We start from the raw sequence: 23,939 nt of genomic DNA, 5'->3' as shown, positions 1-23,939 counted from the left end.
ATACACCAAAGCCTGACTATAAGGGATTAATAAGGGATGTTTACTTTTTACAAATATAAAGTGCATGTCTAAGATTCTTATTAATAATTGGGTAGTTCATAAGAAAGATTGGGTATCATTGGGAATTGAGTATGAGTAAGATATGAATGTAAAAAATAAAACCATTTAGGAACAGCTTAAAGGAGTAATTATTTTATACAAATGAGATGCAAGAGGAAGAACTGGTACAGAGGAATTAGACAGGGGAGGAGGGCTGGTAATTATGGCAGCCTACTTTCATTAGGAATTGGTTTAAGAAGGGGTTTCCTCTTAATACATACATTATATATATATATATATATATATGTATATATATATATTTAGAAGAGTGTAAAAGACTTTTAAATTCAGAAGAAATGAGAACATAGGATCACAGGGAGTGGGGAGAGGACAAGGGAGGAATCTTTAGAGAGGAGAATGAGGGAAGAGGTAAAAGGAGGGTAGAGAAGTGTGTTTAGATTTGTGGGAGGATAGGGAAGGGATCCTTGGAGAGGGGTAGGAAAGTAATAAGAGGGCAAGGTAGTACATAGAAGTAAAGGAGAGGAGGCAGGAGGGATAGGAAACAGGAGAAATGCACAAACATAAAAACCAAGATCAAGAGTAGAATATGTTTGGGAAAGTGTATGTCTATATGTCTATAGCTATAGAGAAACATCTAAACTTTATTGTAGCCTTCTGTGGGAGTGGGAGAAGGGCGAAGAAAACAAGGTAAAAAAGTGCACAGTAGAGAACAAAAGAAAACTCACAAGGAAGTAAAGATGGACAATTCTCAACACAACCTGTATTATTTATCATCCAGGCTTTCTTGAAATGAAAATTTATTGTTACATATTTTTACTTCTCTTATATTCTGTTATACACACGGCATGTTTTTTTCTTTCTTCGTATTTAAATTCCAGTGTGTAAGTTTATGATACGTTTTTGTTTCTTTTCTCTATTCTGTATTTGTGTTCTGGCCCTTGAGTCTAAAATAAAATGAAATAGAAGTGAATGTTATATTTTGTCAAAACCATTTTTCTGAATCTATTGATATAATAGTTATTAATAATTAATGTCATTAATATAATTATTATTTAGTCATTATTATTAATATTGATAATTATTGTTAATATGGTCAATTATGCTTATCATTTTCATAATATTATACCAGCCCCTCATTCCTAGGGTAAATCCTACCTAGTCACAATGTATGATCTTTGTGATATATTTCTGTAATCATCTTACCAAGATTTTATTTAAAATATTTTGCACCAATATTCATTTTGAAATTGTTATATAGTTTTCTTTCTCTGTTTTTTGCTCTCTGTGGCTTAGGTATCAAAACCATATTTGTGTCATAAAAGGAATTTGTTAGGACTCCTTATTTACCTCCTTTTTCAAATAGTTTATGCAGCATTGGAATTATTTGTTCTTTAAATGTCTAGTAGAATTCATTTGTAAATCCATCTGGTTCTGGAGATTTCTTCTAAGGGAGCTGTTTATGGCTTGTTCAATTTCTCTTTTCTAAGATAAGGTTATTTAAGTATTCTATATCTTCTTATGTTAATCTGAGCAATTTATATTTTTGTAAATATTCATTCATTTTACTTAGATTGTCAGTATAACTGGTGTGTAATTGGGCAAAATAGAACCTAATAAGTGCTTTAATTTCATCTATATTGATGATGCTTTCTCTAGTTACTTTTTTTGATACTGATAATTTGGTTTAGCTTCTTTTTAAAAAATCAAATTAAACAATGATCTATCTATTTTGTTGTTTTTCTCACAAAACCAGCTCTTAGTTTTGTATATTAATTAATTCATTTTGGTTTCAATTTTACTAATCTGTCTTTTGATTTTCAGGATTTATTTTGTTGTTTAATTGAAGATTTTAAATTTGTTCTCTTTCTAATTATTTTAAATTGCATGCCCAGTTCATTGATCTCTCTTTTTTCAGTTGATGTAAGCATTTAGAGGTATAACATTTCCCATAAGTACTGCTTTTGCTGCATCCCCAAAATTTTAATATGTTGTCTTATTGTTGTTATTACATTTAATGAAATTATTGATTGCTCCTAGGATTTATTTTTTGAGTTACTTATTTTCTAGGATTAGATTATTATTTCCAATTAATTTTTAATCTCTGCTTCCAAAGTCATTTATTGAATGTAATTTTTGTTGTGTTCTGGTCCAAAAAGAGATGATTTAATATTTTGCTTTTCTGCATTTTTGTGAGGTTTTTATGCTCTAATATATGGTCAGGTTTTTTTTTTTTTTTTTTTTTTTGGCAATGGTGCCATGGACAGCTGAGAAAAAAGTATGTTTTTTTCTATTAAATTTTCTCCAGAGGTCTATTGTATTAATGTTTCTAAAATTTTATTCATCTCCTTAATTTTTTTCTATCTATTTTATGATTAAATTTATCTAGTTCTGACAGGGAAGAGTTGTAGTTCCCTGCTTAGTATAGTTTTATTATCTAATTCTTCCTTTTACTCATTTAATTTTTCCTTTAATTTGAATACTCTGCCATTTGGTATATATACATAAATACTCAGCCATTTGGTATACACACACACACACACACACACACATACACACACATATACACACATATACACACATACATAAATTATTGATAGTACTTCATGGTCTCTAGTACCTTTTAGCAGAATGTAGTTTCCCTGTTGTTGCCATATGTGTTCTGTATTGGCCCTTGCCCATGTATCACAAACCTCTCTTTTGACCTTTCTAAGTTATTCTGGGATAGAAAAATGTTTCTCTCCAATCTTTTGTGGGCAATGCAGCTCAAGAATTTGATTTGACATGTTATTTTAAACACATTATTTTTTCTTGTTGTTTGAAGGGGAATGTTGGGAGAGTTTGGCTGGGTTGCTGCCTCTATTCTGCCTTCTTGGCACCACCCCAGCTATATATAATCTTAATATATATTAGGAGAGATACTTTATTTTGCTCTCACTGAATCAAATGCTTTTTTATTTTTTCCAACTTTTAGTAAATTTTGTACCTGCAAAAATGTAATCTGTTATGACAATAATCACAACTCTTTATTTCCTTTTTCTGTTTTTATCGATGAAAACCTTGGTGCTTATGTACGTTAGTCTCTCAAAGATTTTGTAGAGATGAGAAAGTAGGCACATGGATTGCAATTATTTTTATCTTAGTCTGAACGAAACACTTTTCATGTTTTTGTCTTATTGTAGTGCATTGGGAACTGTGATTTAAAAGTTGAGATGTCTTTGAAGAAAATAGCTTTCTACAGCAATACTGACAGGTCTATTACATTTTTCATTTATTTGGTATATTCTTCCCAATTTTATCTTTAAATGATCTTGGGGATAATATAGTTTAAATATGTCTCATGCTAAGCTCTCTGCAAATTCATTTTTCCTATTACTGTTTTATGAGGTAAAATTACTTGCAATCTTACCTCTTCATTTTCGCTAAAGGATTATGAATGAATTTGTATTATAGAATTATTTTGACCTTTGCTGCCATACACTTTGGCATTTCTAAAGTAGATCAAATGTTTGCTGGTTGGGATTATTCTTGCCTTTTTTAGTCTCACTTGGTGATTACATTGACTCCCTTAAAAATAGTGGTAGCTCATATTAATGTCTTTTCCATTTTCCTTCCTTCCTTCCTTCCTTCCTTCCTTCCTTCCTTCCTTCCTTCCTTCCTTCCTTCCTTCCTTCCTTCCTTCCTTCCTTCCTTCCTTCCTTCCTTCTTTCCTTCCTTTCCTTTCCTATCTTCTTCTTTCTTTTTTTGCAACACAAGACTCATTTGAATAGGTCAGGCTACAGTTTTTACAATTACATACTTTATCACATTTCATCCTTCAATCAACAAGAATATGTTAGGCACTGGGTATATATGTAAAAACAATCCTTACTCACAAGGAGCTTGTTATAATGGAAGAGATGACAAATGCAAATACAGACATATTATATATATATATACATATATACATACATACATACATACATACATACATACATATGAAAGAGAAATCTAAATACATACAAAATAGCTAAATATGAGGTGTGTTTGGAGAGCACTAGCATTAAAGGGATCAGGAGTCTTCATGTAGAAGGTGGTACCTGAGCTACATCTTGAGGGATAGGCAGAATTCTGAGGTAGACATGAAAAGGAAGTGTATTCCAGTTATGGCAGTGGGACAATACAAAGGCATAGAGACAGGAGATGGAATATTTTTTTTTCCTTCTTTATTTATTTATTTAACTTTTAACATTCATTTTCACAAAATTTTGGGTTCCAAATTTTCTCCCCTTATGTCCCCTCCTCCCCACCCCCAAACATCGAGCATTCTAATTGCCCCTGTCTGCCAATCTGCCCTCTCTTCTATCATCCCTCTCTGCCCTTGTCTCCATCTTATACCCCTTTACCTGTATTTCTTATTTCCTAGTGGCAAGAACAGTACTCAACAGCTGTTCCTAAAACTTTGAGTTCCAACTTCTCTTCCTCCCTCCCTCCCCACCGCTTCCCTTTGGAAGGCAAGCAATTCGATATAGGCCAAATCTGTGTAGTTTTGCAAATGACTTCCATAATAGTAGTGTTGTGTAAGAACTAATTATATTTCCCTCCATCCTATCCTGTCCCCCATTACTTCTGTTCTCTCTTTTGATCCTATCCCTCCCCATATGTGTTGACCTCAAATTGCCCCCTCCTCCCCATGCTCTCCCTTCCATCATCCCCCCCACCCTGCTTATCCCCTTATCCCCCACTTTCCTGTATTGTAAGATAGGTTTTCATACCAAAATGAGTGTGCATTTTATTCCTTCCTTTAGTGGAATGTGATGAGAGTAAACTTCATGTTTTTCTCTCACCTCCCCTCTTTATCCCTCCAGTAACAAGTCTTTTGCTTGCCTCGTTTATGAGAGATAATTTGCCCCATTCCATTTCTCCCTTTCTCCTCCCAATATATTTCTCTCTCACTGCTTGATTTCATTTTTTTAAGATATGATCCCATCCTCTTCAATTCACTCTGTGCACTCTGTCTCTATGTGTGTGTGCGTGTGTGTGTGCGTGTGTGTAATCTCACCCAGTAGCCAGATACTGAATAGTTTCATGAGTTACAAATATTGTCTTTCCATGTAGGAATGTAAACAGTTCAACTTCAATAAAGTTCCTTATGACTTCTCTTTGCTATTTACTTTTTCATGCTTCATTCTTGTGTTTGAAAGTCAAATTTTCTTTTCAGCTCTGGTCTTTTCATCAAGAATGCTTGAAAGTCCTCTATTTCATTGAAAGACCAATTTTTCCCCTGAAGTATTATACTCAGTTTTGCTGGGTAGGTGATTCTTGGTTTTAGTCCTAGTTCCTTTGACTTCTGGAATATCCTATTCCACGCCCTTCAATCCCTTAATGTAGAAGCTGCTAGATCTTGTGTTATCCTGATTGTATTTCCACAATACTTGAATTGTTTCTTTCTAGCTGTTTGCAATATTTTCTCCTTGACCTGGGAACTCTGGAATTTGGCCGCAATGTTCCTAGGAGTTTCTCTTTTTGGATCTCTTTCAGGCGGTGTTCTGTGGATTCCTTGAATATTTATTTTGCCCTCTGGTTCTAGAATCTCAGGGCAGTTTTCCTTGATAATTTCATGAAAGATGATGTCTAGGCTCTTTTTTTGATCATGGCTTTCAGGTAGTCCCATAATTTTTAAATTGTCTCTCCTGGATCTATTTTCCAGGTCAGTTGTTTTTCCAATGAGATATTTCACATTATCTTCCAATTTTTCATTCTCTTGGTTTTGTTTTGTGATTTCTTGGTTTCTCATAAAGTCATTAGCCTCCATCTGTTCCATTCTAATTTTGAAAGAACTATTTTCTTCAGTGAGCTTTTGAATCTCCTTTTCCATTTGGCTAATTCTGCTTTTGAAAGCATTCTTCTCCTCATTGGCTTTTTGAACCTCTTTTGCAAATTGAGTTAGCCTATTTTTTAAAGTGTTATATTCTTCAGCATTTTTTTTGGGTCTCCTTTAGCAGGGTGTTTACTTGTTTTTCATGCTTTGCTTGCATGTCACTCATTTCTCTTCCCAGTTTCTCCTCCACCTCTCTAACTCGATTTTCAAAATCCTTTTTGAGCTCTTCCATGGCCTGAGCCCATTGAGTGAGCTGGGATACAGAAGCCTTGATTTCTGTGTCTTTCCCTGATGGTAAGCATTGTTCTTCCTCATCAGAAAGGAAGGGAGGAAATGCCTGTTCACCAAGAAAGTAACCTTCTATAGTCTTATTTTTTTCCCTTTTCTAGGCATTTTCCCAGCCAGTGACTTGACTTCTGAGTGTCCTCTCCACCCCCACCTCGCCTCCAGATCCTCCCAGCCAGCACTTGGGGTCTGAGATTCAAATGCTGCTTCTCAACCTCAGGGCTTTGGGCGGGGACAGGGCTGCTATTCAGTGTGAGATTAAGTTCAGGTGCTCAGGTGGGGGCAGGGCCGCCTCATGGGCTCAGTTCCCTCAGGGGGTTTATGCAGAGACCTTCAACAATGGATCCAGGCTCCTGCCTGCTTGGGGAGCCCAGGTCTGCTCCCACCTCCCCTGCTGCCTCCCAAAGGGGCCAGAGTTATGGGGCCACCCCACACCCCTCTCGACCCGCTGAAGAGACCCTCTCACCCACCCTTGTCACCTGTGGGTGGGGGACCCACGCAGCTGCTGAAGATTCTGTCCCTGAAGCCTGCTCGGATCCGCTCCTTTCCACACCGTGCCACCGAGGCAGGGTTGGGCTCTGTTCTGGGTCCGGGGCTCGAGGGACCTTTTGCAAGAGGTTTTCAGGCTCTCTGGAGCAGAAATCTCCTCCGCTCCATTGTTCTGTGGCTTCTGCTCTTCCAGAATTCGCCGGTGGTTCTTTTTTTACAGATATTTTATGGGCAGTGGGTTCGAAGCTAGCATATGTGCATCTTTCTACTCCGCCATCTTGGCTCTGCCCCAGGAGTTGAAATATTGTATTAAGAATGGAGAGGTCATTTTGGTTAGATTGCAGAGTATGGAAGTGTGGAAAATATCCAAAAGGACTTGGTTATGAAGAGTTTAAAAAGCTAATAAGAGGATTTCATATTTTCTCATAGAGGGCTTTGCTCAAAGTAGTTTCTGTATCATTCTGAAGTCCTGCTCCCTGTATCCTGGCTATTGATCTTCAATATGAAAATTGTTATCTTTTCCCTTGACAGAACAGCCAGATACCAGTTATTTGGTAATTTTTTAAGTACATAAGATGAAATCTCATCAACGCATGGTTATTTCTACTTCTTGTTAGCATTTTCTTTCTCTTTTGTCCTTTTTATTTTTTCTTTTCCCTCATGCAGAACTGGATTCTTCAATATACCTCAGGCATATGATTTTGTCAGTGAGTGGGTCCTTTTTCACCAATGCAGATTACTGTATAACTTTGTAGATGACCAAGCAGTTGCTGTGGTAGAATAATTCTTCACTACCTGACTGTCCTAATGGTGAATTCCAAATATTTCATCTACTCCTAGGAAGGATGGGATACAGTTCATCACTTGACCTAATGAAATGTTTACATTTTGGTAGGACTTGCTAGAGCTTGCACTGTCCTTTACATACTTTGTGAATATAGCATCATCTCCATATGATGATGAGGTAACATGGTAGGACTCTAGTACTGAGTAGTAGTATACTCTTCTTAAAATAAAAATTCTTACATAAAATATTCTAAAACAAGGAAACTGTTTGAATGAAGAAGGAATTCTTCACAGTGTTGGGATTGAGAGGGAAGAAAGGAATACTGATACATTAAAATTACCTAGATTTTTAGAGAAAGGTAATGAATAGTTGACTATAAAAATATTAATTTAAGTGCCTGTTTTGTATTAGAAGCTTTTGCTAGGCATTAGAGACACAAATAAATGGGAAATAATCTTTGTCCTCAAGAAATATAAATTCTTCTAGGGAGATACATCTCCATATATATTAATGAAGGATATATTATTACATATAATATGTTATATGTTTGTATATGTGTATATGTACATATACTCATGTAGCATGACATAATGAACAGAGAATTGGTCTTGAAGTCAGAAGCACTGGGAGTTCAAGTCAAACCTCTGATGCTAATGTCTGTGTGACCCTAAATTTGACAATGTAATGAACTGCATTGGTAGAGTGAGTTTCCTTACTCGGGATTTCCCTATGCTATTGAAATCAGATGTTCAATTCCTATCCCTTTCCCATGTTACATAGTAATGGGGGTTGCTATGAATAGGGAGTAGCAATAAGCATGAAAGGCCTCTTGAAGGAGGTAACACATGAGCTAAACCTTGAAAGATGTTAGGGGATCCAAGAGATAGAAGCAATGAAGGAGAACATTCCAGCAATTTAATAAAACTCCATAGAGTCAGGTGATGATGGAATGTGATATATATGTGACAGTAAGTAGTCCAATTTGGCTATAGCATAGAATGTGTAAGAAGGAATAGGGTATAATAGAGAGGTAAGTTGGAACCAGAATATGATGGGCTTTAAATAGTAAACTGAGGAATTTGTGTTTTAGCCTAAATTCAAGAAAGTGAAGCAGCTGCATAAAAAGGAGAGCTGGTCATGAGAGCTTGAACTCTCATTGGAGAGTCCAAGAAAAGGCTATTGGATTTGGTAATAAAAATATTATTACTTACCCTGCATAAAGCAGTTCCTGTAAAGTTCTGCGGATGAAAACCAAATTGCAAATGGTTGAGAAGTGAACAATAGATGAGAAATTAGAGGCAAAAGGATAAAGACAATCATTGAAATAAAGTAAACATATAGTCTGAAATGTTTATAAATCATTCCTATCACCTTGATAAATACTTTATCCCAAAGTTATGCTAGGGAGGCCATATGGCCATGGCAGCTCTTGAAATAATGAATAAATGGAGTTGACTACTATTATTTTAAATAAAGACAGTCTCTATATGACTAAGGGAATACAGATAGAGGATGCCTATTGAAGGAAATAGTAAGGGAGATCTAGACATGTTTGAAAGAAGCAGGAAAGGAGCCAGTAGATAAAGAAAGGCTGAAAATTAGGGAGAGAAGAGGGAATAACGGAAGGACCATGTTTTTGGAAGTAACTGGAAGGGATGAGTTCCAGGGAACAAACATAGAGGTTAGCATTGATAAGGAGAAAGACCTCCTCTTCTGAGACTGGAGCTAATAGAGAAGATAATGGATGATGCTGAAGGGATTTGAAATGTGGGAGCAGTAAGATTAAGCTCATGACAGGCAGCCTCAGTTTAGTCAGTGAAGTATGAGGTAGATCCTCTATTGAAAGGGAGTGGGGAGGTGATGGTATAGTGACTTTAGAAGAGAAAGTTTGGAATGGGTGCTATATGGAGTATGATAGAGAGTTAATTAGTTAAGAGTAAACAGATTAGTGTGCAACAGTGAAGATCTATTTGAGAGTAGATAATATAAAATTGTGGTGGACCTGGTTGGCAGGGTTGTATGATTTCTTTTACTTCAAGCAGCTTTGAGAGCAGGAGAAGAGAAGGCAGATGGTGGGAATTATCCAGGGTTGCCATTTGGAAAGAGACTGGTGATAAGACAAGGGGTTCAAAGGTCCAAAGTTATATAAAGTAGAACTAGTTAACTAAAAAGTTGATAACTAGAAGGGAGGAAAGTGAAGCCAGAGCAGGGGTGATTCCCTGGGAAAGCCGGGAGGGGTCGGTTGACTTGAAATTATTGTCAACATTATCGTTATGACCATTTTGCACTTTTGTCCCATGTTGGTACAGATTTCCCAGGATATCTAACGTTCACTTGCTTTGCACTCTGAAAAGCTTCCAATATGTGCAGTAGTGTGAGCCCCTGTCTTCATTCAAAATAATAGTAGCTAATATGTGTAGTAATATGAGCTACTATTATTCATAACCCATTTAATCCATTATTTTAGGAGCTGCCAGTTGCCTGAGATCCCTAGAGTATCTTTGGGATAAGGCATTTATTGAGATAATGGGAATGGCTTGTGGACTAGATTGTGCTTATTCTTTGTCAAGGGGAAGAATAGGATATTCAAGGTTCTTTCCTGGCTATGTCTTTTCAGACATTTTTGTCTACAGACACCGTCAACGATGGCAGCTTGCTAATGTTTCTTTTCCAAGAACAGTCTCAGGGCTACTAGAGTAAGCATTTTTTGGGAAGTGATTATAGATGTATCCCAGTTGGTAAATACTTTTTAAAGACTCATTCAGTTTCAGGAATTCTATTTGGTTTGTAAAATGTCACTGGCCCCACCCACATTTATCCATGCCATATCTTCCTTCTCCCAGCTGCCTTTAACTTCATTCACTAAACAACAAGAACATAAGAGTTTCTCTGGATTGAATACATTTACTATTTTCTTTATACTATCAGAGGATCGTAGATAGAGAATTGAATGAGAATTTAGAGATCACATAATCCAACTCCTTCACAGCAGATGAGATAGAGAATCAGAAAGGTCAAGTGATTTCCCAAAATCACACAGGTAGCAAGAAAGAGAGCTAGGATTTGAATTCAGATCTTCTGACTTGAAGTGCAACAGGCACCATGTACTTATTTAATTCAATTCAATAAGCATGCATTAAGTAACTACTAATATATTCAACACTGGCTGCATATAAAGGTACAAAGAAAACAAAGGAAGTAGGTTCTGCTCTTAAGGACTTTACCTTTCACTTGGAGGGATACAAGGGGTTCATGGATAAATAAAAATCTGACACTCATGGGTGACTCGATGGAGAGCAGTGTTGGCTAAAGGGTACTTGATTTTTCATCAGCTTTCCTCATAACTGAATCTTGCCCAGGTCTTTTTCTCTCCTCCTGGGAGGGATGGTTGGGCTTTGATCTTTTCTCTGGATTCTCCTGTTTCCTGCCCATCCTCTTTCTCACTGGAAATTTCATCAGTGACATCCTTTTTCAACAACCACTCTTTTAGCTTAGGGATAATATAATGACCCTTTGCTCCACATGATCTCCTTTTCTATTTTATGGAGTTTATGAGAGAACAAAAAGCTATTAACACAATCACGATAGCTTGGAAACTCCAGTTAATAATCAGACAGATGTTTTGCTCTCTGCTCTAATTTAAATTTTTATTATCATTAGCTAACCCCTGGTCTCTTTATACATTAGTTTTGCATTTGTAATACTTTATTTTTTCCCGATTACATGTAAAAATAATTTTTAACCTTTTTTTTTTACAGTCTCTAAATCTGAAGCAAATATCAGGATACAGGAAGCATTTAGGTAAAAGAAGCCAGCTGAGTATATTATAGCATTTTATTCTTTAGGTGATAATGAACCACAAACAAACAGAAGGAAATAGAAAGGAGAACTAGAATTTGGTGGGTTTGTGGAAAGCTTATTTTAGGTCGAATGTGATGAAAATTTGGTGAAAGTTGAATGAGGTTGATATCATACATTTAGAGATTGAAGGGAGCTTGGAAATCCTTTCATTTTACAGATGAGGAAACTGAAGTCCAAAGAGATTATGTGACCTAGGTCACATATGCAGTGAGAGATGCAGAATTTGTACATTGATTCTCTGATTCTGAAGAATTCTCTTCCTGTTCCTAAGTTTGATGTAGAGGTAACCCTGGAGTCTAACAGGTTGTATCAGTGGGCTTAACTCTACTAATCTGGGAAAGTTTCAAGTAAGGTCTGTATGTCTGTCATTGGAAGACCAGCTTAGCTAAATTTGGAGAATCTCTTCATCACATGAATGGATACCTGGAAGAAGCATTTTTCAGCCATAGTGACTTTCTTAGTCTATCTACTAAAGTGTGACGGAGTTGTGATCTGTGTCAGTGGATAGAGTTATCCACATGGATGAAATCTCTGGTCCTATGTGTTGTCATAAAATTGTAAAAGACTTTGGATAAACACTTTACTGGTGGGAAATTTATCTGAAGAAGAGAGGGTGTTTTATTTAATGGAAGGAGAAAAATAGTCATTTATTGATATGGGCATTGTGCAGAGTGAAACAAGGCACAGTGCTTGCATAATCTTTCTCATCTCCACCCCTTACCTTTCATTCTGACCAAATTTGGACTAGATTATCTCTAAGACTCTGTGATCTTGTGAAATCTCAAGAGAAAGGGAGAAGAGGAAGGAAACAAGTCTAGAAGAGAAGTTATTGGAAAGAAAGAAAAAAAGAAAACATTTAATGAAATATAGTGAAATGATAATGACCAAGCTTGACCCAGAAAGAGATAGGAGAAAGTGACTCTCCTGCTTCTTTGCAGAGGTAGGAGACTATGGATGTGAAACTTTTTCCTTCTCTCTTTTTAAAAATCATTATCAGAGATTCATTCCTTAGGGTTAAGCATTGACTTTTAAAAACACTACAGATAAAAGGGAGGGAACAATGGATGTGGAACACTCCAAATGATGTAAGACTTTCAACATGTCAGTTTTTCTGGCTTTTAATTTGTTCTTTTTTATCCTTTTTTATAGGGGTAGCTCTCTGGGAGGGGGTGTGGAGAAGTAAATATTGGGAAATTAAGGTGATGAGTCTTGACAGTTATATTATATGGTGAGAAGACCACAGGGGCAGTAGGATGTTTCCATGGTGAGTGAGGCTATCCCAGGTGCTTAGGTAAGTTCTAAGATGAGATATTAGTAGAGGTATGATTTTCAAGTCCACAATGTGTTCACAATGAAGACCACAGATGTCCACAATTTATTAAAAGTAAGAGTACTAGTGTTTGTAACAGCTTTATAATAGACAAAATTATCAATACAATTATATTTTTGAAAAATTCCTAAAAGACAGGAAGCATAAACGTAGTTAAAAGATGGAAAAAAGACAGAGGAAGCAAGGAGCAAGAATCATCTCACATCAAGTGGTAGAGTAAGAGAAGATGTAAAAGAACTCACCTACTGTACCATTAACATTTTGTAAATCAAAATGGTGAAGGTAAGGCATTATAGGAAACTTGGAACAGAAACAATGCAGGAATTTCCCAGATTAGCCAACACCTTTTAAATAATGGATGCCAGACTAAATATAATTTATAATAATTGAAATGATCCTTTTGAAATCAATGATTTCCTGGCCAATTTCATTCAGTTCAGAAACCAATTTCTTTTCATTTCTGGAACTCCCACCCTGGGGCCTTGCTGTCTTAGCTGGCAGTTGCTTCACTTGTCCACTACCTCTAGACGTTTTGGACAGACTGCCTGCCTGACTCCTGGACCATTTCTTCACCAGCCACCATGCTGCTTTAGGTCCTACATCTTTCCAAAAAATTGCCCTACCCTACACCCTAACCACTATAGGGACTTTCATCAACTCTGTTGTTGTTTCTGGAAAAAGTGTGACAAGTTATTCCCAGAGTGATTCCCTGTAACTTTCCAAACCCAAGTACCCTACATGGTTACCATATTTTTAGTGGTACATGGTCTCTTGCTATTAGAATGAAAGCTTTGTGTTTATACTCGCTCACACTTAGCACTATGCTTGACACATAGTAAATGTGCAATGGATGTTTTCAGTTAATAATCTAATTGATTAAATTTAATTTCACTTAGTTACTTGACTATTTTATTCATTCATTCAATACTGTTAGCAGGATAAAATTCAGCTTAATTACTGAATCATAGCATGCTAGTTATGTGTATCCCCCATGCTTCATTAGTTTATTCAACAATGTTAGCGTGGTACAACCAAACTTAGTCATAGAACCAAATAATAATAGAACTGGAAGAGACCATTGAAAAGTGTCTAGTTCAAGCTTCTCATTATACTGACAAACTGAGGCTCAAGTTATTGATATGACATGCTCAAGGTCACAAAGATAATTGTGGCAGAACCAGGCTTCTCTCTCATGACTCCCAGTTCTTTCCATTACACCACACAAGCTTGCTTTTGAGTTATTTAAGTGAAACCTATGACAGATACTTAGAAGACACCAAATTTTCTCACAGATTCCTGCATCCCATTTAAGAAATAATGCTGCACCAAGAGCTTCCTGGGACTCTATCCCCATATGTAAAATAAGCAGGTTAAACTGAAGCATCTCTCAGGTCCCTTTTGGCCTGGATAGTCTGTAATACAAAGACTTTTAGAATTTACTCTCTGAGCAACAACAGGTAAGTTTTTAGCAATACATTGTGTGGCCCAAATGGCAAAGGAAACTGGTCAGAAAGAATGAGAGGACAGAAAGTGTGAAGACAGATCCCCTGATTTGCTGTTTCCACCTCACCTAATTATTCATTCTGTCTTTTGAGTGAAAGGTCATATGGAGCATGACTGAGGCCTAAGGCACATGAGAGCTAACAAACAAGGCACCAGCCAGCAAAAGAGAAAGGTCAGAGACTTTCTCCTTAATTTTCCTATCTGCTCCCTTTGCCTCCTTTCTCTTTGGTCTGGCTTTATAACCCCACCTCAAATTTTTAAGGTGGAAAAAGCTACTCCAGAAGATTAAGTTCCAGTTTCATAACTGAAACTTAGAGGCAAATGTTACATATTATCTCCTGAACTTTGGTCTGAGGAAGGGAAATTTGTCAATAAAACACCTAACAGATCTCATAAGAAGAAAATTCTTTGTTAAATCTCTGGTTTCATTGAGGTGGGTACTCCCTTCCCTGGTACAGTGTGTAATTCATCTACAGAGTCTTACTCTGAGCCTTCATCATGGAACGGAGATGACTCGGGTTCCTTTTTTTTTTTTAAAGTTTTAAGTGAATATTTTGCTTTTATATCACATCCATTTCTAAATGTGTCCCCATCACACCCAGGGAACTTTCCCTTATGACAAAGATTTAAGAAAACAGGAAACAACCAGCTTAACAAAACTCAGTGAAATATTGATTGTGCCTGGCAGTGTGAACGATATTCCACAGCCAGAGTCCTCTCCCTCTCTGACAAAAGGAGAGAGATGAATTTTCTTTTTTCTTCTCTGAGGTCAAGCTTGGTCATTATAATTACAAAGTGATCAGTTTTATTTTGTTGTTATTTCTGTTTATATTGCTTGTTTTACATATATATGTATACGTATAAAATCTATACACATGTGCATGTGTATATGTGTATGTATGTGTATATACACACATATATGTGTATATATGTATGTATATGTGTGTGTGTATATACACATATATATATATCATCACTAAGTTGTCTACTTGGTTGTAAATTCTTTGACTACTGCAACTTAACTGCAAAAATAAAATAAAATGATAAAAATTTAGGGAACTTATCCCTTTTGAAATAAAGTCAGAGAGGAGAGAAAAGAGCAGAAGTATGTGGTGAATGAAGAGATAAGGCCTCTGTTACCCAAGACAAAGCATGCCTCATTCTTTTCCCTAAGGCTTCTTAAGAAATGCTTAAGAAACACAATTTGTGCAGCTTTCCTAGGATCGTACACATACTCAGGATCCACAGGCAGAGAGAACTCCCTCCAGTTTCACTGAGTCAACCCTTATATAAAATATTCTTTAGCAAGGTGTGACTCCAGGACTGCCTGCTTTTGGATAACCATATTAAGATACTTGGGATCTTTTGTCATTTGTGTACAAAGTTTTTTTTTTTTTAATAATTTCTGTTTAGAGAATTTACTGTTGCTAGCAAATTACCTCTGGCATCTTCCAAGGTTCAATTTAGGTTCTGTTTCCAATGGGATGATATTCCCCCTGTTGGTTAGTTGTTTTTCCTTCCTGAATTTATTTTGAATTTGCTTATCCATGTGTATGTTGCACCCCCAAAGAAGAATGCAAGCATTTCCAGGTTAGACTGTTTTGTTACTCTCTTTCTATCTATAATCCCTCGAAAGTAACCTGTGAATTCCATGAACTTGTGTGTTAGGTTCTGGATATATAAAGCACAAAATGCAGCAGTCTCTGTTGTCAAGGAGATTACAGTCTATCCCTTACACAGGGTAGGTGCTTACAAAAATTTTCTGAGTTGAATACTTGCATTTTTGTAGTTTCATTCCTATTTCTTTCTCCCCTCCTCCCCAGTCTCCTCTCCTGTAAGGGTGCCCCATGCCTGGAGAGTTTTCTTTCATCATTTCTGCCTCCTGGCTTCCCTGGTTTCATTCAAGTCCCAGCTAAAGCTTCACCTTTTAGAGGAAGTCTTTCCTGATCCTCCTTAATTCCAGTGCCCTCCCTCTATTGATTATTTCCTTCTTAATCTGTATGTAGCTTGTTTGAACATAGTTGGTTGAATCTTGTCTTTCCATGAGATTGAGGTCCTTCAGATCAGAGACTTTTGTCTTTCTTTGTATGCCCAGGATTTAGAGTAATACCTTTAGTAGGTGCTTAATAAATACATGTTGCCATGTCATGGCAACTCACTATCAGGATAACTCTAGGCAAAATACCTGTCATTTAAAGTAGACCACTTATCACAACCACTTTTGTGGCCTTTGCCCTCAAACTCTACAGGGGTCCTACGTGTCAAGGAAATTGGGACTCAACAATGACAGAAGTTATCTGTTGGCAGTCTTATAAGTTGATTCTCAAAGAAGGTTGTAACCATTTCAAACATGCTATTCTGAAGACCTAAAGGAGAACTGAAAATGCGGATCCCCCAAGAGGTCATGGAAAAGTATATTGTGGGTACAAGTAAGCTGCAACTTATCATGAAGAAGGACTTACTCAGGAGTAATGTTAGACAGGACATAATTAAGGAAGTGTCTGAACAAAAGCAGAGATTAGTTGATCAAGTAACTAGAGTGAAGAACAGCTGATGGACCTCCATGTGTTCCATTGGTATACTCTCTATAGTAACAAAAAGTCGGGAAGATTCCCCAGAATTCAGGGTAGAACTCTTTTGATGAATGCAGGGGAGGGTGTAGATAAGAGTTGCGTAGGATGGGCAAGCATGGATGGATCATAGACCCAGAACTTAAAGGGATGTTAGAAGTATTCTACATCCAACCCTCTCATTTTCCAGATGAGGAAACAGTGTCAGAGAGGTTAAGTACTTTGACCCAGTCACATAGCAAAGTGTTCCTCTGATGATATTCTTTAGACATCTTGTCCTGTGTATTTCTTCATTTGTACTGCTGCAGCTAGCTTACATCCAACATGGCAACCTATGAATACATACATACACACATATACATGTGTGTATGTCACTTGAAGTAATTAGATGTTTAAATAAAAGGTAAATAAAAGTATATAGATATACACTTGAAATAAAAGATATGGACATGTGCGTATCTTTTATTTCAAGTATCTCATTCTCCCGGTGACAGGTTTGTAGGTGTGTATTTGTCCTTCGTTGCTGAAGAAGACCATGTCATCAGAGAAATGATGACATAATTTGCACTTGACTTTGAGTGAGGGAGGGCTGTGCAGGTGACCATCCTCACTTCTCCTCCAGAGCCATCTGAATCCAGTGACCAGATATTCATCAGGATGACTGGAGATGACCCAGGATGAGGCAACTGGGGTTAATTGACTTGCCGGGTGTCAAGTGTCTGAGGTGAGATTTGACCTCAGGTCCTCCTGACTTCTGCACTGGTGCTCTATCCACTGCACCACCTAGCTGCCCCATTTGTAAACCATTTTTAGTTGAAAGATATTGTGTTGTGACTCTCCCCCAATTTTCTCTGATTAAATGCAGAATTACTCATGATTCTTTTAAAAAAATACACTCAATTTACCATTTGAAAAAACAACACTTAATTCCATTAAGATGTGAATGTCAAGTTGTATCTTCAGCTGTTATATTGTTGGAAAAATAGCTCCACATATTAGGTGATGAAAAAGCTTAAAAGCTTTATATGAATACAATGATGATGATGATGATGGTAATGATGATATGTGAGAATGACCATCTTAGAGATCCTTCCCTGCTGAGTTTTGAAATGACTTTGCATCTTTGTTTCTTTATCCATTCATTTATCATTTAGAATTTAGTTTCTATTCTCTCTCTATCTGTTGTATCTTTTTTGCTTGATATTCAGTATGTCCATTTCAGGTGGGGAATGCTTAGGAGGTCTGCCTTCAATTAGTCTGTACTCAGTGGAATGTGAGATAAAGTTTGTGAAAGCATTGCCAACATTCTTTTGGCATATTCTGAACACCCTAAGGACTTGTCAGTCTAAACTCTTGCTTTTTTTTGGACACTCAGGTGATGATTTCCATTGGTCCTAATGTAGATGAGTTTATCAAAGAAAAATGCAACTGAGAACTACTTTTAATACAAAACAAACACCTAAAACAGGCTGACCTTTAAGCCTTTTGTGTCCTCTTGGGCAAGGAAGGGAAATGAGACTATATATTTAGAACTGGAAAGGACCTTACAGTTATTTCTAAGTACACATTCATTCTTTTTTTTTTATTTTGCCATTTGAAGGGAGGATGATCTATCTCCCTGAAGCTGGATGAGTTTGTAAACTGAAGTATATGTGTCTGTATTTGTACACACTCACACATACTTGCATGTGTAAGTGTACTCGAATTCAAATAAAGTGACTGAAGAGAATGTATGTGTTATATGTAGTGTACATATATATCTCCTCTTTAATATATACACATATTTAGTATATATGTTCTTTAGTATATAGAGATCACCTTTAGTATGTAATATGTATATATGTATCCTCTTTAATCAATTTGGATTTTGGTACACTCATGTACATGTATGTATCTATAAACACATATATACTATATGAGGATACACATATATCCTTTTTAGTCACTTTGGGTTTTAGTCACTTTATCTGAATTATAGTTACTTTATCTGAATAACTACAACTTGTTTCCCAAAATAGTAGCCTTTTTTTTCCAGTCATGTCCAACTTTTCATCACTCCATTTGGGGTTTCTTGGTAAAGATCCTGGCGTAGGTTTCCATTTCCTTCTCCAGCTCATTTTATAGATAAAGAAATTAAGTCTGGTAGAGTTAAGTGACTTACCTAGGGTCACATAGTCAGTGTCTAAGCGTCTAAGGCTAGATTTGAAGTCAGGGAAGTGAGTCTTCTTGCCTCCTGACCCAACATCGCACTACCTCGCTGCCCCAAATAGTCATATTGATTCATAACTCCAGTAATGCACTAATGTGGCTATCTTCCCACAGCTCCTTCAACAATGACTACATCTTTGTCATCTTGGATGACTTGTGGGTTATGAGATGAAACTACAGACTTTTATTTATTTGCTTTCATTTTATTATTAGTAATTTAGATCATTCTTTCATAACATTAATAATTTGTGATTTTTAACATGTATATTATATAATCTACATTAGAGGGTTTATTACTATTTGTATTTATGGATACACACATATGAATGTGTTTATGTGTATGTATATACACAATATATGCACTCTCTCTGTATATGTATATAAACAACACACACATGTACACACATATGTACACATATATGCGGTGTGTATTTACATATATAGATAGGGTGTGTTTATGTGTCTGTATGTGTACATACATATATACATACACACAGATATATAGATAGATCAGTGGTAGATATATACCCTGTGTGTATATATATCTTTCTTTCCCCATATATATATATATGTATATACATATACATGTGCATGCACCCATATATATGTGTATGTTTATATGTGTCCTTTGATCCAGAGCATCTACTTTTGGGTTTATGCTCCAAGGAGGCCATTGTTAAGGAGATGGTCCCCATATTCCCTAAAGTATTTCTGGTAGAATTTTTTTTATGATAGTAAAGAATTGGAAACAAAGTAGCTGCCCATTGATTAGAGGAATGACTAACCAAATTGTGGTGTATGAATGTAATAAAATATTAGCGTGTGGCACAAGAAACAATAAATATGATGAATACAGAGAAGCATGAAAAGATTTACATGAACTGAGGCAGAGTCAAGTAAGCAGAGCCAGGAAGATAATACACACAGTGGCAACAGCAATGTAAATGGAAACGTCACAAAACAATAAAAAGTGAATGTCGCAAATTACAAAGACCAAACATAACTCCAAAGAAGAGATATTGAAAAGACACAATCAAACCACCCTTTCGCATTCATGAGTGGTCCACAGGTATTGTTCATTGTATATATTTTAAGACTTCTTAAAGGTATTGATTAGTTTTGCTAATTTTTTTCTTTTCTTCCTTTTTTAAAATTCGAAAACATTATTTATTAAATGTTCTGAGTCTCTGGGAAGTGATAGGGAAGGATGATGGGGGAAATATTGGTGCTATACAAAACCCAAAACTATTAATAAAAATTTGTTTAAAAAATGACTGATCACCTCAAGGACCTCACATTCTAATGGAGAGGCAACATGTAAATAAGTCGATACTTATACTATATTTAGAGAGCAGATGGAGTTATCCTGAGAGGGGAAGGAGAGCACTAGCAGCTGTGGGGACTGACAAAGGTCTCCAAAAGAAGGTGAAACTTGAGCCAGTCTTGAAGAAAGCCAGAGAGGCTAAGAGGTATGGGTGAGAGGGCAGAGCACTTGAGTCATGGGAGATAGACGTTGAAATGGAGCAGAGAGGATGGAGTGCTGCGTGTAAGAAACAATGAACAGCCAAAGTAGCTGGGTTGTAGAGTGGAGGAGGGGGAGAGCAGACTCAAGTGCAAAAAGAAAGTCATTAAATGCCCCAAATCAAACTTTATATTTGATCCCAGAGATAACAATAATCATAATTCACATGGATATTGTACTTTAACATTTGCAAAGCCCTTTAAAAGATATTTTATCTCATTTGTCCCTCACAACACTAGATATTGTTGTTATCCCTATTTTGAGGGATACTAAGGCAGATGAAATTTAGTGGCTTGCACAGGGACACACAGCTAGTGCCTTCAGGCAGGCTTCGAACTCAGGTCCTCTTGAGTTGAAGTACAGGGCTCTATCCATTGTGCCATCTGACTGCCTAATAGACAGGTAGTAAGGAACTACTGGAGCTTCTGTAGAGGAGTGATATGGTTGGATAGTGTTTTAAAAAAATCACTTTGGCACCTGTGTGGAAGATGAACTGGAGAGGAGAAATGCTTGAAACAAGAAGACCCATGGAAAGGCTGTTGTCATAGTCTGAGGGAGAAGTAATGAGGACCCACACTAGGATGATGGTTATTTGAGTGGACAGAAAGGAACATTTTTAAGAGATGTTGTCAAGGGAGAGACTGGATTTTGCAATGCAATGGAAGCTGATGAGCTTGTATTTTATCCCAAGGGCAATGGAGAACCCAAATCACTTCCTGAGCAGGGTAATGCTATTGGCAAACTTATGCCTTGGGAAGATAATTTTGGCAGCTCTGTGTAGGACAGATTGGAGAGGGGAGAAATGGGGAGCTGGGCTCGAATTAGGAAGCTATTAGAATTGTCTGTGTAAGAGAAGACCTAAACAGGCCTAGAGATAGATGAAGATGGCAGATATATTGCAGAGGCAGAGTCAACAAAATTTGGCAGCTGACTGAATATGAGGAGTGAAGGATCATTTCAGTTCAATCAATTAATGAATCAAAAAGCACTTGCTACGTTCTAAGAACTCTGAGATTCAACAACTTTCGTTCTAAAATTTCCATTAAATGTAAGTTAAGGCAGAGCTAAATCTAGTTCATGTTTCTACCCCTATGGGACACCACTTTCACTACCATCATGGTCCCTTTAGCTGTATGCTGCCCTTCAGGGTTCAGCGGACAGAGGTTCACTTTCCCACTTTGTGGGGCAGATCTAAACATACCTAGTTCCCCTTAATAGCCTTCCATGAATCTATTATCCATGACCTTAGTCCCTTTTGGGAGCCATTTATATTTTTAACTTATTCCACCTTTTTAGGCAATGAATTCCATAAACTTATGACCCATTGGACAACCACATTTTTCCACTCTCTTCCCTTCCAACTCCCTGTGAAAATTGGGAGGATGGTATGGCAGACTCTACGGACTTTCCCTTTCTTGCTCCAGCAACCCAGGAATTAGATAGATGATGGAGATGGAGCTCATTTATATGAGGATAAGAGGGTTATTTGACATACACACACACACACACACACACACACACACACACACACTTCCAAAACATCAGGGACTGGTTTCTCCAGTCTATTATGGAACTCTGGCCCTGGTTATAGAAACCAATCAGTTCAGGTTTCCAGTTTTTCAATGTTAGGATTGGAATTGATTTAAAATTTTATACAGGGACAAATGGAGGTGTTTTTTTCTTTGCCCTCTGGGCATACTAATATTCTACTCTAACTGTCCAGGCAATGTATAGCAGATTTTGCAAATCCATAATTGCCCCCTCTCCTATTTTCTTTCTACTTTTTAGGAGGAAAAATGACTCCTAATTGCTCCAAATGTAGCTAGTAGCCCTTTTGCTTCCTCCCTAGCAGTCATGTAAGCTAAATATTCATTTTTATAATTCAGAAATTTATTTTTGGTCTGGCTAACATCCAATCTCTTTAAATTACTTCTATTTTAAGTGTGGGGGGTGCTATCTGGATTTGAGTATACAAAATTAAAAAAAAAGCAGAACAGTTCTAGCTAAAGCTAAAGAAGTGTCAGCAACTGTCAGCTAGCAGGAGGGAAGGGTCCTCTCAGGAGTGGGAATCTGCCCATCAGAAATAGAACCAAAAGACTGTGTATACATTTGGGGGGGTCCATACTTATGAGCATATGTTATAGTATTTTAATATGACAAATGATAATGAATTATTTAGTTTATAGGGGTGAGAATAAAGTGAAAAAAAGAGAATGAAATAGATTTGGTAATCAGGATTATTATAATATTAGATACCTTAGAGCAGAGTACCTCTCAAAGAAATACCATTCTATATAACTGAAATTCTGAGATAACTTAATATTTGTAGATTAGTATCATAGTATCACAGAATTTGAGTTGTGATCCCAGCAGTCTTCTATTCTAATCCATACCAGAAAAGGAATCTCTCTTTAATATACTGAACCTCTATTTGAAGATGTCCAGTGACAGAGAGCTAAAGCTGTCCATTCCACTTTCGGATGGCTTTTATAGTTACAAGGTAGCCAGTGACATTCTGGATGGAGAGTCAGCCTCAGAGTCAGGAAGATTTATTTATGATTTATATTGGTTGTGTGACTCTGAGTAAGTCACTTAACCACTGAATGTTTTCCCCTAAGACTATAAATTGCAAAGCAGGTACTTACACTCATTGGTGGAGGGAGTTCTCTATACCAATGAAATCACAGGTCTGGTCCCCCATCACTATCTCCATTCTCCAAAAAAGTTAGGAAATTTTTGAAGACCCTCCTGGTTCTTCCCTCTGGAACTAAACAGAAAGTAAATCTCATCCCCCTTGAACATGGTAAGCTCTTCAAATACTTTAAGACTTTTATTTTAACTCCTCCCTCCCCCTCCTTTGTTCTCCGGTCTAGTCATCTCCAGTTTTTCATACACCATGGGCTCAAGGTTATCCTTCACCACTCTGGAAGTCTTCCTCTGGATTCTCTTTAGCTTCTTAGTGATGTTATTAAGCTGTGGTGGTGCCTAGAATTGAAAACAAGATAAAGCCTGACCAGGGTAGAAAACAGTGAGGCCATCACCTTCCTATTCTTGGAAACTATTGGTCTCTTAAATATTCCAGTAGATTTTTTGGGCTGCCTTATCACACTGTTGACTTGACTCATACTGATTTTGTAGCCTGCAAAAGCTTCTAGGCATTTTTACTTCCCCCTCTTTGTACTGTGAAGGTATTGTTTTTAATGCAAGGATAAGACTTTACATTTAGTCCTACCAAATTCTTAGATTTAGCTTAATTCTAGCTTATCATCATATTGTTAGACTTGGCTCTGTCATTCTGCTGATTATGTCTTCCAGTTCTGTCATCTGTAAATCCGATGAGGCTGCTGTTCATGGTTATGAAGCTAGGGAACATTGGCTATTCCTTAATAAAGTTCAAAACTTAGTAACTTTTTTATTTCCTCCAAAAATTCAACAACAAGAACCCATTTATTAATGAATACATAGTA

The 23,939-nt window shown here is 36.8% G+C and overlaps 1 long non-coding RNA gene across 1 annotated transcript; it reads right to left on the bottom strand.

Moving 5' to 3' along the window:
* Positions 1-841: 841 nt before the first annotated feature.
* LOC140511914 (uncharacterized) lies at positions 842-23,468 on the bottom strand. Its single transcript, XR_011969715.1, has 3 exons — positions 23,366-23,468; positions 23,118-23,239; positions 842-1,004 (listed from the first exon to the last, which is right to left on the bottom strand). It is a non-coding gene; the product is annotated as an uncharacterized lncRNA (long non-coding RNA).
* Between the last annotated feature and the right edge of the window lie 471 nt (positions 23,469-23,939).

The sequence above is a fragment of the Notamacropus eugenii genome, chromosome 6 (assembly GCF_028372415.1).
Source record: "Notamacropus eugenii isolate mMacEug1 chromosome 6, mMacEug1.pri_v2, whole genome shotgun sequence".
NCBI lineage: Eukaryota > Metazoa > Chordata > Mammalia > Diprotodontia > Macropodidae > Notamacropus > Notamacropus eugenii.
Note: the sequence above shows the minus strand (reverse complement) of the source record. Positions and strands in the feature narration are given on the sequence as shown.